Source organism: Ammospiza nelsoni, chromosome 1 (genome assembly GCF_027579445.1).
Source record: "Ammospiza nelsoni isolate bAmmNel1 chromosome 1, bAmmNel1.pri, whole genome shotgun sequence".
Lineage (NCBI taxonomy): Eukaryota > Metazoa > Chordata > Aves > Passeriformes > Passerellidae > Ammospiza > Ammospiza nelsoni.
In genome coordinates, this window is record NC_080633.1 from 64175175 (window position 1) to 64189905 (window position 14731).

The 14731-nt window shown below is 42.7% G+C and overlaps 1 long non-coding RNA gene across 4 annotated transcripts in view; it reads left to right on the top strand.

Annotated features, from left to right (window-relative positions):
* Nucleotides 1-14731, top strand: part of LOC132073135 (uncharacterized) — a 1090256-nt gene that overhangs the window by 287024 nt on the left and 788501 nt on the right. For 2 of the 4 annotated variants that reach the window (XR_009418469.1, XR_009418470.1), the window contains exon 2: nt 4059-4256. This is a non-coding gene — a long non-coding RNA (uncharacterized LOC132073135). The remainder of the gene's footprint in view (nt 1-4058; nt 4257-14731) is intronic. The other 2 variants (XR_009418471.1, XR_009418472.1) reach the window with 2 other exon arrangements.

Consider the following 14731-nt stretch of genomic DNA (forward strand, 5'->3'; position numbering starts at 1 on the left):
TTGTAAAACAAATCACACAGAAAAACAGGATTTATAGGATCAGGCTGGCTTGTTTCCAAAACACATACTCAGTGCAGAAAGCTGCAGAAAAAAAGAATAGGTACTGAGAGGAATGTGATAGATTACTGCCCTGAAAAATCAACAACAGCACTATTTAATGGGGAAAAACCCTTGCTGAGCTACTTAGGGTAATTTATTAATATTATTTTTATAGCGATAATAAATAGATAAATGTATCCTATAATAACTTAAATAAAACAAGGAACTCCAACCCAAGTGAAGCTATCAACAAAAAAACAATGCACCACAGTATCTCACATACCAACATCTCATTTCAAATATCAGAAAAATCCCACATTATTGACTAATCATTTCTGAAATGCATTTTCAAAAAAGAAAACAGCATTTTTACTCTACTGGAATACAAAATAAATCTGCTTGAACTTATCTTTTGATATATTTTTACACATAGGTAACAAAAAGAATTACGGGGCCTTCACTCTTTGTTAAAGAAAACATTTAGGCTGAGAGTTTGCTTTTTAATAGACAGGTTTCAATGGAGAAGTAGTTTTTATAGACAATATCAAACCCTCTATAAGCACAGTGCTATCAAAGGAAGCAATAATAGATGCTGTCTTACAGTTATGTGAACACTGTCATTTTGCGGGTGGCACTAAAGTCCTGAGACCCAGACAAAGACCCAGACAAAAAGCATTTTAATCAGTGAACTGCTGATGGATAAGCCCCCTCTTCTCTCTTGGCACAGTAATCAGCACATTGCCTCTCTCATCTCCCTTCCGAGTTTGACTCTTCATATGGGAGCAGGATGACATCCAAGCTCTCTCTGACAGCAGCACTGTACCTCCAGGACTTGCCTGCCCACTAGCTCAGTGTCTTTGCCCATCTCCATGGCCTGGCTTTTCTCCAGGGCCCTACAGAGCCATCCCACTCCATACTGCCACTCTGATGGCTCTCACGGACATGCGAGTTGGTTGTTTAATGCTCACCCTCTCTCTCACAAGGAGGGCAATTAAATTAGTTTACTGCAGGCAAAATCAATAGCAAGCATCTGGGGGGCACACTAGCCATTGCTAATTAGGGCTTTTAGACATTATTTGAATAAAATGTATGAGGTTGATCAACCAAGGTGGAAAAAATCCATAATGTCCCAAGTCTGCCCTTGGTTTGTCAACCCTCTCACTTTGGAATTAGAAATGGAATGAAATTCCTCTAGTAAAGGTAAGCTTTTCTAGGCTGGGATAGATGCAGGGAGGGGTGGTGCTATTTATTCACAGAGAAACAGACTTTTCTGTGTCAGATCAGAGGTACAGCACTGGCTCCTAGACATTTAACTCAGTTTGCAAAATATTCAGAAGCTTTTTTGCATGAATCCGATAAAAATCACAGCCATATATTTTGAGTCTACTTACTCTTAATGAATTATTTTAGTTACAGATATCTATTTTTAAAAGACATATTTAAAAATTGTAGAATTATATATGCAATGAACCTGCCATAATTCCTTGAAAACATTTTGCCAAATTAGCCATTTATTTATATTCATTTAAATAGTTGGGGTTTTTTTGAAATCTGCTACTACATTTAGCATGTAAATGCCTGTTATGGTGCCTACTTGATGCAGTAATTTTCAGGCCATGTAATGAATTACTTTCATATCTTCAGATTATGTTGCAATTGGATAATGTGTTCAAATGTGAACAATACATTTTCAGGGTAACTTTCTTTGAGTACTCATCCATAGAACGTTTTGCTTGATAGGAGTCTCTTCTGTAGACTATAGGAATTCTCATTTCAGGGAAGGATTATTTCTCCATGCAATGAAATATCTTTTTCTCAATATAGTGTTCTTAAGTAGTGACTTAAAGTACAGTAGGAAGATGAGCATAACATCTTAAATATGAACAGGAGATGAGCATATCATTATAATACATTTGAAAAATGTCTTTCTGAATCTCAGAATAATTAGAAACTTATAAAGACAGAAGATTGGTCTTATTTTAGATGTCTAAATAAATAAATGTTAAAAATAAATGCAATTATACCTTCTAAGTAGAATTATAGAAAGAGCTAGCACGTGAACACAACATAAAAAAAGGTTTTTTACTAAAGAGATAGAAGAAGGATTTATATATTTATTTAATTTTGGTGGGGGCAAATATAAAACAACAAAACAACACCTCTTGTTGGACCCACCTATTCAATTCAGAGACTGTGCTGTTCAGCACAATCAGTTTAAATTAGCCAAACACCTCAAAGATTTTTTCCTTAAACTATCTGAATCCAAGCACATCCTTACAATTTTTGAACGATAGTGTAGTTAATTTTTAAGTACAATTTCAGATTCTTAAGTTAATAATTCTTTGATGAGGAAAGAGTAGAGGGAGAACAGAGAGACTGGAGTCCCTCTTGAGTCTCTGTGCCCAGTGGATTTAGATCCACTGTTCTCCCCTGTTTGGATTAGAATTCAACAGCAACACATTTGTGAATGCACCTTAAATTTTGCTGTAAAACAGCAGAGACTAAACCCTGTCACATCGTCACCCTTGTGAATATTGGGAAAGAAAGGCATTTGAGTGATATGAAGGAGCCTTAAAGGACCCCAAGCTAACACTGCTATGTATAGCTTAAGTGCGAAAAAGCAATCAGGCAGGCAACAAATTCCCTAATTCACTACAATTCTTTGCAGTTTTGGGTAGGCAGAAGCGAATGCCTGCCAGTGTGTGGGATGCCTGTCACTGTTACCTTAAAAAATATACTGAAAACAGGTTTTGTTTAAACTGAATGTGGTTTTTCAGCCTCTAAGATCATATTGAGGCGTGGAGCAGTCCTTTCTCTCTCAGGTACCACACTGTGCTGCCGGGAGGATGCTGCACCTCTGCACCACAGTGCTCCTGTCACATACCATTCCCCATCCTCTGTATCTAGGTACAGGCAATTTTTTCACTAGGATTTAACTTCTAAACTATTTTTCCAATTATTTTACCTTGCATAGCATCTTTTGGACTATGGCACCTTTTCAGCTATTTGCAACAGCACTTTTTAGTAACACCTTCTTTCCTTACAAAGCAGCAAATACTTTTGAACCACAAATGCAAATACCAAGTTCAAGATGGTTGAACCCTTTTTGGCACCTCACATACATCACATCTCATAGGGACCTGGTACCAACTACAGGAAATCTCATGCCAGAGAAGAGTAAGGCCATTAGTATTGCACCATTACAAATGGCATCAGAAACATAATTTTATTTAAAAAACATATTTCCATAAGAAAGCAATATCTCCAGTAATGCGCTGTCTGTATATCCCATTTCAGTTTCATATTAGCTCCCTGAAAATGGTACAGTACAGTAGTATGATTATTACTATATTTATGCCCTTTTCTTTGGCTGCATTATATCTAACAGCAGAGCTCTTAGAGAAATTTATTTCTGAAAACTGAAGCACTCACTTGTGTGCCAGTGAAAGGTGTGGAGAGAAGTGAATGTTAAAGATCAGAAAACATGACCTATCTATAATAGTCACATAGGGTTTACTCCCTACTGCAGCATTTTCAGCATTAATCACTATATACATAATAAAAACCACTTTATTAGAGGACCTTCCTTGTCTTTTGGTGGCTGGACATACACAATTAAGAGCAAAGTTTCTGGATCCTAACAACCAAGTGAAGCTTTCCATCTTATAACTAAACCGTTTACTTGTAGGAGGCCACAGTAAAGCACAGGAGCTTTTACATAACGCTTGGGATCTTGCTTGAAATTTGGAAACTGGGAACTTGAAGGAACTAAATCTTCTACCTTCAATTCAGTTCTCTTCATGAAATTCAGTCATATCTCAAAGTACTGGAACAGCAACACACAGAAAAACTCCCTCATCCTATAACCACTGACAATCCAACATAGGTTTTAAATAAAACTACATAGAATTTCTCTAATTCAGTACAGGTATTAAATACATTTATTTGACAACATTAGGATATGCGTGATAACATAAATCAAAACCCAGAGAAATTCCAAATAATTTTCTTTCTTTAAGTCATAGCAAGTACTTTAAAAAATAGCAAAAAAAAAAAAAAAAAAAAAAAAAAAAAAAAAAAAAAAAAAAAAAAAAAACAAAAAAACAAACAAAAAACAAAAAAAAAAAAAAAAAAAAAAAAAACAAAAAAACAAAAAAAAACAAAAAAAAAAAAAACAAAAAAAAAAAAACCAAAAAAAAACCCCAGACCACTTGAGAGTTTCACTTTGGTGGAAAACATCCAGAAACAGTTTCCTCATACTGTAAGATTTTTCACATTGTCAGAACAATTTCTCTGATAGGAGATTCTGAATTCTGTTTGGTTCAGACAAGGATGTAAATTTGCCTAATTGGGAAGGGTTGCAGCAGTAGCTGTTACACAACTCACATTCAATTGCAAAACTACAGTGATACCAGTTCAAAAATTATAACCACACTGTTCTTCCTTAAAAAACCCAAACCGCTCTATTGTCTCATTCATCCAAAACATTTCAACTGACAAGCAGGCACTTTCTGATGAAAATCAATATGCTACATATTTTTAGTTATGTTCTCCATAGGTTTACTATCCATCTTTCCTGAGGGTTTGCAGAGATAGAGCACCATCTCTGAAATGAGACTACTGAAAAATCCAACCTGGACACATTTACCATCCTCTTTTGTCTTTCCTCCTTGTCTCTGGTGACCTTAGCTTCTTATTTTAGACAGAGACATCCCATGAAACCCTGTGTCAGCTGGGCCTGGGAGGAGGTCTGAAGGGGATTCCCTAAAGATGACCCATATTTGTCTACATCAGGTGAAGGCTCTCAGGATATAATGTGCACTAGATGAAGTGTAACATTTTCAAACGAGCACCCTGCGCTGGAGCTTAAATGTCTACCAAATATTAACAAGAGCAGACTCAATAGAAAGACTGAGTTTTATAAGGTTATAATTTTTCTCTTGCCACTAACCTCTGCCACAGGCTATAAATTACTTTTTCCCTCTGGTTTTCCCTTAGGAAACAGCCACCTTACCACTGCTTTCTTTACTGGCATTCCCTCTGCTCCACAGGTGCCAGCCACATTTTCTCTCAGACATTTTAGCTGATTAACATTTCCAGTTAATCTCAAAGCGACTGCTCTCAACCTGGATTTCTGTTTGATGTCTGCTGCTTCTCTGGTTTAGACCTGATTAAGAACTTCCATGTGCCAGGGAGCTGCTGCTTTCTCCTGAGAGAACTGAGCTGCCCTGAGGAAAGGTCCCAGCTCTCTGACAAACCCTGCCTTGCTCCCGTGCTAAACATCCACCATCAACCCAAGATGGGGCTCAGGTGCAAAGGATTAATATGCCCCCTAAACCCTGCCATGTGAATGGCACAGAGGCTTTACTGCAGCTTAATTGCTTGCTGGCTAACTACAAGTGGCTCGCTGGCCGGCCACGGCACCGGCACCGCTGCTGAACTGCGCTGAAAGAGCGCGCTTCTCGGCGTGACTTAGATCCTGTACTTCAGTCAGCTCCCATCATCCCTTTGTCCCTCATATGTCTGACATGTGCATGAAGCCTTCCCTATTGTGCCTTCTCTTTTCTGGGAGAACAAAGGGGAGCTGACAATGAAGTGGCTGCCAGCCCATTGCCACAGTCCATATATCCACGCAGCTGTCATTACATAGTCAAAGCAGACATGCTAGCAGGAGAGAACAAGCGGCCTATGTGAGACACAAGTGGGTTTGGCTAAAAAAGATATATTATCATCTACAATGCACATACTGCTATTAATATGCTATTAAAGAGAAGCAAAAAAAATCCCGACATGTAACCCCATGACCTCAGAAACTTTGGTAGCAAAGTGCACTTAAAGAGCAGCCATGGAGTGATTCTCCTTCATGTCCTCTGTCTCCAACTATCCTGAGCAGCCACCTAGCCCCTGCTCTAAAAATAAGTGAAAGCAATTGTGTCATTACTTAGGTATGCCTAACACCAGTTTTCCATTGAGGAATGCATCAGTTTGCTAAGGTAGCCAGGACTCCTCCTGTTGAGCGCTGACATGTCACATCAGTGGATTTCTTGTTTACAGAAGTGGCAGATTGTTAATGTGAAGGCAATTTCCTGCATTACAGCAAAATCCCATGATATATTTCAGTTGTTGAAAACCTGGAATGAAGCAACAGCTCTGTGATATGGAAATGCCACTGAGAGCTAAGTGGTAACTGGAACTAAATTTTATGAAGTAACTAAGCAAAAAAAAAAAAAAAAAGAAGGAAAAAAAAAAGCAGCTCTCTGTATGAAATAAAGTCCCCTCTTGAACTACTCCTCACTTCCATCCCAGATGGTAAAGAGTACACAAGCCATGGGTTGGCTGTTCCTGGTTAAAGTAAAGAATGGAAATTCACAGAACAGCTGTTTAGGGTCTGCCAGGTTAGGATGAAACCTCAGAGAAACCTCTTGGAAAATTGCTTATATGACCTTTCAATGCATATAGTTTGTACTGTATATATGAATGCAAAAAATAGGGAGAAATGTAAATTTTAAGTGGTACTGAGGTCACCTGGTTCTTCTGATGGTGCTGTACAGTCACTTCCCCACCGTGGGGAAGTCATCTCAGCACTGAGTGCCATCTTCCATTTGTAAGATAAGGATAATGATATTTCTCTTTGGATTGGATATCATCTCTTTGGATTGCCTTAACATTTACACAGAGGCTCTAACACCCTGGGCCCCCAGGGATCTGCCTGGAGCCTGGCCAAAACTAACCCAATCACTCTTCAGCATCACAGACATCAAACTGGAGGCCAGGGGGTGGCTGGAATTGTGCATGCTGGACTGCCTAGTCAGTCTTCTGACCTTCTGTGACCCAAACAACCACCCTGCAACCCTGGTTGGTTCAAGCAAGCCAGGGTGCCTGGCAACACCAGGTCCCCATCCCTCCAGGTGCTTCCCAAATGCTTCACTGCCAGAAACAACAAAAGTTGCTGTGTAAGCTCAGAAGGAAAACAAAACCACTTCATTAAAATAATGCTCAGACTGATCCTAAAATTTCTGTATCTGGATGGGCCTTGGCACTGACACAAAAAGAAGTAGGGCAGGATACTGGGACCCTTCCAGAGTTCATGCTGCCTGGTGTGAACTACTGAGTCTGATTTTGCATCATGCTCCCAGTAGAGAACTATGTCAAATTATCAAAAAAGATAAAAATGCACGTGAACTGGACACCAGTTTGTCCAGCCCTTTGCTCTGGTTATGCTCCCTCCTTTCCCCTACAAAGCTCACTGTGCTCTCTGTTCTGAGTGGCTTCAAAGAGCTGGCTCAGTCTCTTCCCAGTGGCGCCTTGTGGTGTCTTAGCTCCTTCCCCTCCATCTATGCTGTCCTATCAGTAAAAAAACTAAGGGCCTGTGTTTATCACAGCACAGGGCTATTCATCTGTACCTGTTTCTGACATCATCAGCTCCCCCATGAATACTTCCTCGTTCAAGCATCTGCTCAGGGCAGTGGTAACAATGCCAGGCAACTCCACTGTCCCACTGATGATCTCGGGAGTCTTCAATTGCCATCACCTTCCTGCCATTTTAAAGGCAATGCTCCATGATCTCATTGAGATTTTGGGTTGCTTCATCCCCACTCACTGTGTCTTTGAGTATGAGCCTACCATTGCACCCTCACCTACTCAGGGTGAAAGAACTTGCTGCTTAAATCTCCCACATTTCAGGCAGCTCTTCTGCAACAGAGATGCCTTACTTTTGCTTCTGCCATAGCAAAAAATGTGTTTTCCTCCTTTCTAGCACTTCCTGATATGATTTTATTCTATTTCATTTTTCCCTAATTATTCCTTCCTTATAGTAGTTCATCTGAAAATTGTCGTTAAGTCAATGTACATCACAGGAAAAAATATCATCTTGCACTAATCAAGCTACTTCTTTGACAATGGAAACCCCCATTTAGGTGTTTTTTTAGAAAGGATTTTTCCAAGTTCTCAAAGCAGTTATGAAGTCACTCCCACATCCCTAAAAGGAGGATTTAAAATTGTCCTGAGGAGATTAGCATCTCAGCTCATGTTTCAGACTTCTTATCATGTTAAGTCACCTTCAAATGTGAGCTTCATTTTCCACACTAAACCCCTTTCTTCCCCTTTCCTCCCCCAGCCCCCTGCCACCCCATTTTTTTGTCCAGGGTGATCCCCAATGATGTAATATCTTTGTGGTTTCAGTAAACACAAGAAAAGGCTTTATTTTCTTATACCAATCTGCTTATGATACACTGAAATAGAAAATGCTTTGTGCGAGAATGTCACACTGCCCTCCTCCAACCTCAGCAAAACACAACAACACTGAGGTTATTTTCTTACCAGTTCTCATCTCTTTCTACAGAGATTTGCTAGCAAAACAAAGGCTGCTTCAGCAGCCTGGAATGGGGACTTCATAGGTTTTGGTTGAAGCATGAAAACTGAAGGTACAAGTACCTATTTGAGGATGAAGCATGGTAAGAGTGAGTCATTTAGCAGCTTGGGCTTCCACTGGGGCCAGTACAACCAAGACAAAACCCTGAAACACAGACCAGTTTTCAAGAACATTTCATTATCTACTAAAAAATGACACATTGGCTGGAGCCATGCCAATCTATACCAGCATCAGAAATGCTTCTCAGAAGTCTCTCTGGGAGACAGCCAGAACCATTACTGGTGCTGGCAATTGCACTTGTACAATAACCATGTAGCATAACACCTGTCAGTGTTTCTGCATGCAGCTGAGCCAAGCCAGGGATGGGATCCCACTCCTCTCTGCTCCCCTCATCAGCTTTAGTCCCCACCAGAGACCCCTGTGTGTGGAGCTCCCTGGCCCACAGAGGACAGCCTGGTTCAGGCAGACCATCTCCCAGAGGTGCCTCAGCTGGTGCAAGGTCAGAGAGGGGCCATGCTGCCAGGACATGGAAGTGGAGGGTGCTGGTATTTACCTATCCACAGCACCCAGTCTCTGGCCATTCACCCTCTCTCTTACACTGGAGGAGAGGCAAATTTTCAACCATGTGCTGTGGGAGACAGGACTTGACTTTACCTGTAGTTCTTCCCAGAGATGGAGCAAAGGAAAAAGAGAAGGAGGGATGTATTAATAAAGAAGAAAGCTTTTGAAAGCTTCTTACAATTTCTGGGAAGAGGCCTTGCCTCCACCTAGGTTTATTGGTTTTGAATTTGGGGTTGTTGCTTCTGTCATGTTTGGTTTTTATTTGCTAGAGCAACACTTTAAAAGGCCAGAGTCATACAGATTCAGCTGAGGTCAAACAAATTGTTTGCATTTTTGTTATAAAAGGGGCGTGAGGGAGAGTGAGACAGATGGTAAATTGGCTGCTAGGAAGCAAGGCTTGAACTTTTTCAATCATGTCTCCCTCTTAACTCACAGCTGGCTAAACTCTCAGTTCTATGGCAGGTCTTTCACTGGGCAGATCAAATCCAGCAGCACAGAAAACAAAACTCACCAGGAGCCGCACAGGGTGAGAAATTATTTCCTAATAAAACTACAAAGCCCAGAACAATAACCAGGCAACACTGACATGTATTGTCGGCCTTTATCACAGTCCCTTTATAAGCCTGGGTTAAGAACAGAGATGCAGTTGTCCTTTGATGTCCTCGTTCAAAGGACTTTACACCCGCTTCCACCAGTGATAAGCTGGGGAAAGGGGAGAGGAGAGGCTGAAACAGAACAGAAAGGGCCTGGCAAATAAATAATTTGTCATACTTCTGTATTTCTGGAGACACTGCCATAAAAGATGCAGTCGCAGAAATCTCAAGTCGGATGCCACTCAGGCAGGGCTGCTTATGCCTGCAGTAGCTGCCTCAGAGCCAAGAGCTTCTTGGAAATTCACTTGCAGTTCAACAAGGGAAATGGAGAGGGAAACTTAACCTTGTTTGTGGGCATCAGGGTTAGCTCCACTTAGAGCCTCCCTAGAACTGAATTTTTCCTTGTGTTACACCACTGGACACAACTGGAGCTTCCCAAATTCTCTCTGGTGATTCCTTGGCTCCTGATGCCCAGCCTTTTCCCAGTGAGCTGTGTGAGAACTTGCCTGTCCACAAACACAGCACTAGCACTATTACACCACTAAACACTTGCCAGACATGGAGCAGAAGCAGCTTAGGGACAACACCTGAGCAAATCCCTAGTTTTTCTCCATGGTGACCCCAAACTTCTGGGGGTTGCATGAACAGGAAGAGCATGGAACTGTCCCCACCAGGTTCACAGTGGGACACTGCTTATCACTGTGCTTTCTTCTTGCTCCGTGCCCCTGCTATGAGGCAGCAACTTTTGGCAGAGGTGCTAGAGGAGATAATGTTCTAAACAGTTAAATCTGTCAAAGATCCTCTGTCAGAGCCCTAAATTCCATTTTCAGGAACAATGTAAACACTTAGCAGCCAACAACCAGATGCTCTTGAAAATTCTGCTTCACATCATGCACTGCAAAAACCTAGCATTTGCAATATGACCCACCAAAAGTAACCCTTGATTTGGAGTTTGCTGCTGCTGCAGAATTAAGAGGAATTCCAGCTTGGCTCCTGCTCTTGTTCACACCACACTAACTCCATACAATAGGGCATTCATCTGCATTTAGATCATGGGGACTTTTTTAGGTAACAAATTAGCTGCCACAATCTGAAGAGTCAAATAATCAGTCTGATCCCAGGTATTACCACTGTCATTTTATTCCAGACACAAAGAGAGCATACAACTTAGCAAAGGTCAGATGTGAAGTATGTGCCAGACCTAAAAATTAAACCCATATGTTCCAAGCTCTAACCCTTCAGAGCGAGCCCACCTCTCCTCAGGGAGTATGTTGGCCACAAAGATGTGGTCACAGTGTGTGAAGATGCTTCACATTTATTATCACGTCATGGTTGAAACCTGGTTTTGAAAACTGTTCGTAAATAAGGTCAAGTTTCCCAACAACATAGGCCAAACAAACAGATGTCACAGTTGCTTAAGTGTTTTCAGCATGTCTAGACACCACGTGGTGATTAACACCAGCGGACCATGCTTCCATATGTGCTAGGAAGAGCAGAGCCCAAGATGTGATAGATGTACAGTGGAAGAATTCTGGAAAATGCACATGAAGTTAGAGAGAGAACCAAGGGCTTTCTCACATCTTGTAAATAACTGTCTGAGCCTCAGCAGCACCCAATTAAGAAAACAATTAAGACTGAGATAGTCACCAACCACAACTCCTTTGTCAGAGTCATTGTGAGGTGCTGCCAAAACATTAGCCTCCCCTGATTTCAAGTGCAGCCCGGCAAATGGCAAAAAGATTATTCCCAAGAGTAGCCACAGCAAGCACTCCAGCTTCTGCAGGCTTTGGAGCACAATAGTTTGGAAATTGCATTAAAGCCAAGAATGAGGGTTGCGAGCTAAAGCAGTAAAATGTTATACTTCCTAAACAACAGGCAGGAAGGGGAAACTGTGGATCCTGGAGGAGCTGTCAGAGGCAAAAAATGCGCTATCTAGTACTTCTGCTGCAACAAGCCCTGCTGAGACCCTGCTGGGAGCAGCGTGGTTCCCCCTGAAAGCTGGGTACTTCATGCCAGCACTGACAGATATGGCATCAGTTCTGCTTATCCCACGCTCTCCTGCTCCAAGCAGCATCCTGCTCTTGGAAGTCAGTCTCCCTCTTCAGTCAGCCATGAGTCTCACATGGTCAGACATGCACTGCAGATAGTGTTAGCTTTATGATTAGAGCTGTCTGCTGCGAGACACATTTTAAAATTCATGACCTTTCCCATCAGGGTTCAAAACCGAACTGGCCTGAAGATGAAAGACTGGCTTAGACTCCTGCTGTAAGCTGCTTCCCTTCTTTCCTCCCCCCAGTATTTCTCCTTCAGCATTTACTTCCAATTATTTTACAGACAGTCTTCCACTAACTGTGGGTTTAAAAATTGCTAATGAATCGAGATAAATTAAAGTTCATTAGTATCTGAACCAAGCATGTGTTTCAACTTTACAGTCGTGCCTGACTATCAAAGGTATCTTCTTTTGTCAGGTAGAAGATGCTCTAGGAAGGCTGCAGCTGGCCAAAAGAGATAGAGCTGAGTTTTGAAGGAAGAAAAACAAGAAGGAGAATGCTTATGTTGCCTGTGTAAGAGGGATTGGCCATAATGCCAGTAAGATGAAGGAGGGGGTGGAGGAGGGGAAGAAGAGAGGAGGAAATGCAAAACCAACCACAGCACACGCATTGGCACTTGCAGAGTCCTGGAGACTTTGCCAATGGAAATTAGAGAGGAATGTGTTTGCTCCTTACCACAATTAGAAGCAACCAAACTGAAAAAAAAATATTCCTCTCAGTGGGATTGTTGTCATGAATTGTATTTTACCACTCTAACACACTCCCACTGCTGGCTTTTTCTCAAGGAAAATCCATGCGAATAAGAATGCATTTTCATAATTTACACTCTGAAAACCAGGATGTTTCTGCCAGTTCCCAGCAACTGCATGAATCGTGTTTCCTAGTCAGGCTGGCCAGAAAACAACAATTCATTTCACGAGGCACTTGGGGACTGAAAACAAGGCCTTCCAAACACAAAAAGGGGATTCTCACTAAATCTAAACCACGTGGGACCACTCATCGCCAGCCACCCAGCAGGGAAATGGCTGCCGACACCCGCCAGCCTTTGCAGAGCTCGCCAGGGCACATGGCTCAGCAATGAGGATGCCCCAAGCTGGGGAAAGCTGCACACCCCCTGAACAGCACTGCTGCTTGCATGTTCCTCCTCTCCTTCATTGTCACCTGAGCCCTGGAAAAAGTCCCCAGCCACTGCTGGGATGCCACTTGCCAGCTAGCAGCGTGTGCCTTCCCAGAGCTGCCGCTGCTCTCCCTTCCCCTCTCACCATTTGCGGGCAGCGCCACACAGTAGCCTGGACACACCCCAGGCACAGCATCTCCAGCTGACCCCTTCTTGGCCAAAGATCATGGCCGTGTCTGTCACCTCTTCCTGGGACTACAGTCACTGCAGCAGGCTGGGGGCACCTCAGGGAGGCTGGGCAGGGGCAGTCACAAATGTGGTGCCCTCAGGGCCCCTGAAGTAGCCACCCTTGAGACGATGCAGTGTAGAGCTGAGCACAGCCCACACTCCCAGGAGATGAAGGGTGAAACTGTAGTAAGTATCACTTTCACTGGATTTAGAAAATTTCACTTTCACCCATTGCATGAAAGCCATTACACACGCACCTATCATCAGCTTCACCCTCTTCTTTGCTGATGAAGCAAATCTTTACAGACAGCCTCCATTACCCTTCTTGAATGTAGCAGTGGCAAACCACCCATCGGTGTGTCTACAGAGCCTAGCAAGACACATGGCCACCTAAGCTCTCCATCAGGGCTGTGTGGGGGAGAGCAGAGAAATGCCTCCACGCTGGCACTGGAGCCATGGAGATTAGAAAAGCCGTTGTGCTGTTAAGTAACATGGAGAAAAACCACGGACAGTCACCCCCATGAGAACCCAGGCTGCCAAAAAGTGCCTGATGCCTGACTTGCATGTTGCCTAGTTGCTCTGAATGCAACAAAGCCTCACACACATGCGTCTCTTGGCCTTGGTCACCGGTATTTGCACATCCTGACAGCCTTGGAGGATAACCAACATTTTTTCAGCCCTGGGACTAACAGTTCTTCTTCCCTCTCATCCACTAAAGCCCAGCCTTCATGGTTTGCAGCCCTCCAGAACTGCCAACAGGACATGCCTGGAGGATGAGAAGCATAGCGCTCTTGTACAACACTGAGGAGAGCAAGCCTTTAAGCACAGCTCATCTATTGCAAGTGAACAGACATCACTAGTCCCTCTTCCCCCAGGAAAGGGCAAGTTCTGCCAGTTGGTGCCAAGGGTGGCACTACTAATGCATAACCTCAAAAAAAACACGACTGAAAAAGGCAGAGGCTGTTTGCAAAGGACTGTGTCTCTCTAGTTCAGCATGGCAAGGAAAGGCTGGCAGCATTGCAAATCATTGTGTAGATGCTGCACAATGAGAGATTGATTCATGTCAAACCAGGCCACGTGAAAGCCACTTCTTTATCTCAACTGAGCAAGAATTCCTTTGCCATTACTTTGCATAATGCAGAATGAATGTACAGACAGGGGCAGTGACTAATGCCACAACATACAAGAAGCTTACTCTCCTGGGAAACATGGAAGGTAAGGGGTGTAGATTCACTTTGCTGAGTGCAAGTTCAAATTTATCATTCTTGATATCTTGCCAGGGGTCCAGTGTTTGATTGATGAACAAACCCCCAGGGATGGGCAGAGGATGGAGATGAAGGTTTCCCTTTGTGTGCACTTCTGTGTGCCTTTTCCTTGTAATGAACAGCAATTGGAGTTAATAACAGTGCCTGGTTTTGCTGTCTTGAGCTTCCCACAACATACTTAGGGTGGTATGGAGAGAAAGACCTAAGCTTCCCAGGATAAGGAGGTTCAGGGTGGACCACAGACCAAGGGAGCAGTGCACAGAGCTGTGTATCAAGAGAAGAAAAGTAGAATCTGTGATATAAGCCACTGCCAGTCTATTTGACCCTTGGATTCACACATCTGCAAAAGCCAGGGCAAACTGGGGACATGACAAATGACAAATTAAGGGGCACACTGTGCCTGGTTGCTGGTGCTCCTTAAAACTGGCAATAATGCCTCTCAATCTCCAAATAAGATGCAACTGAAATAGGCAGGGGTAGCTTGCATTGATGTGTGACCCTGACCC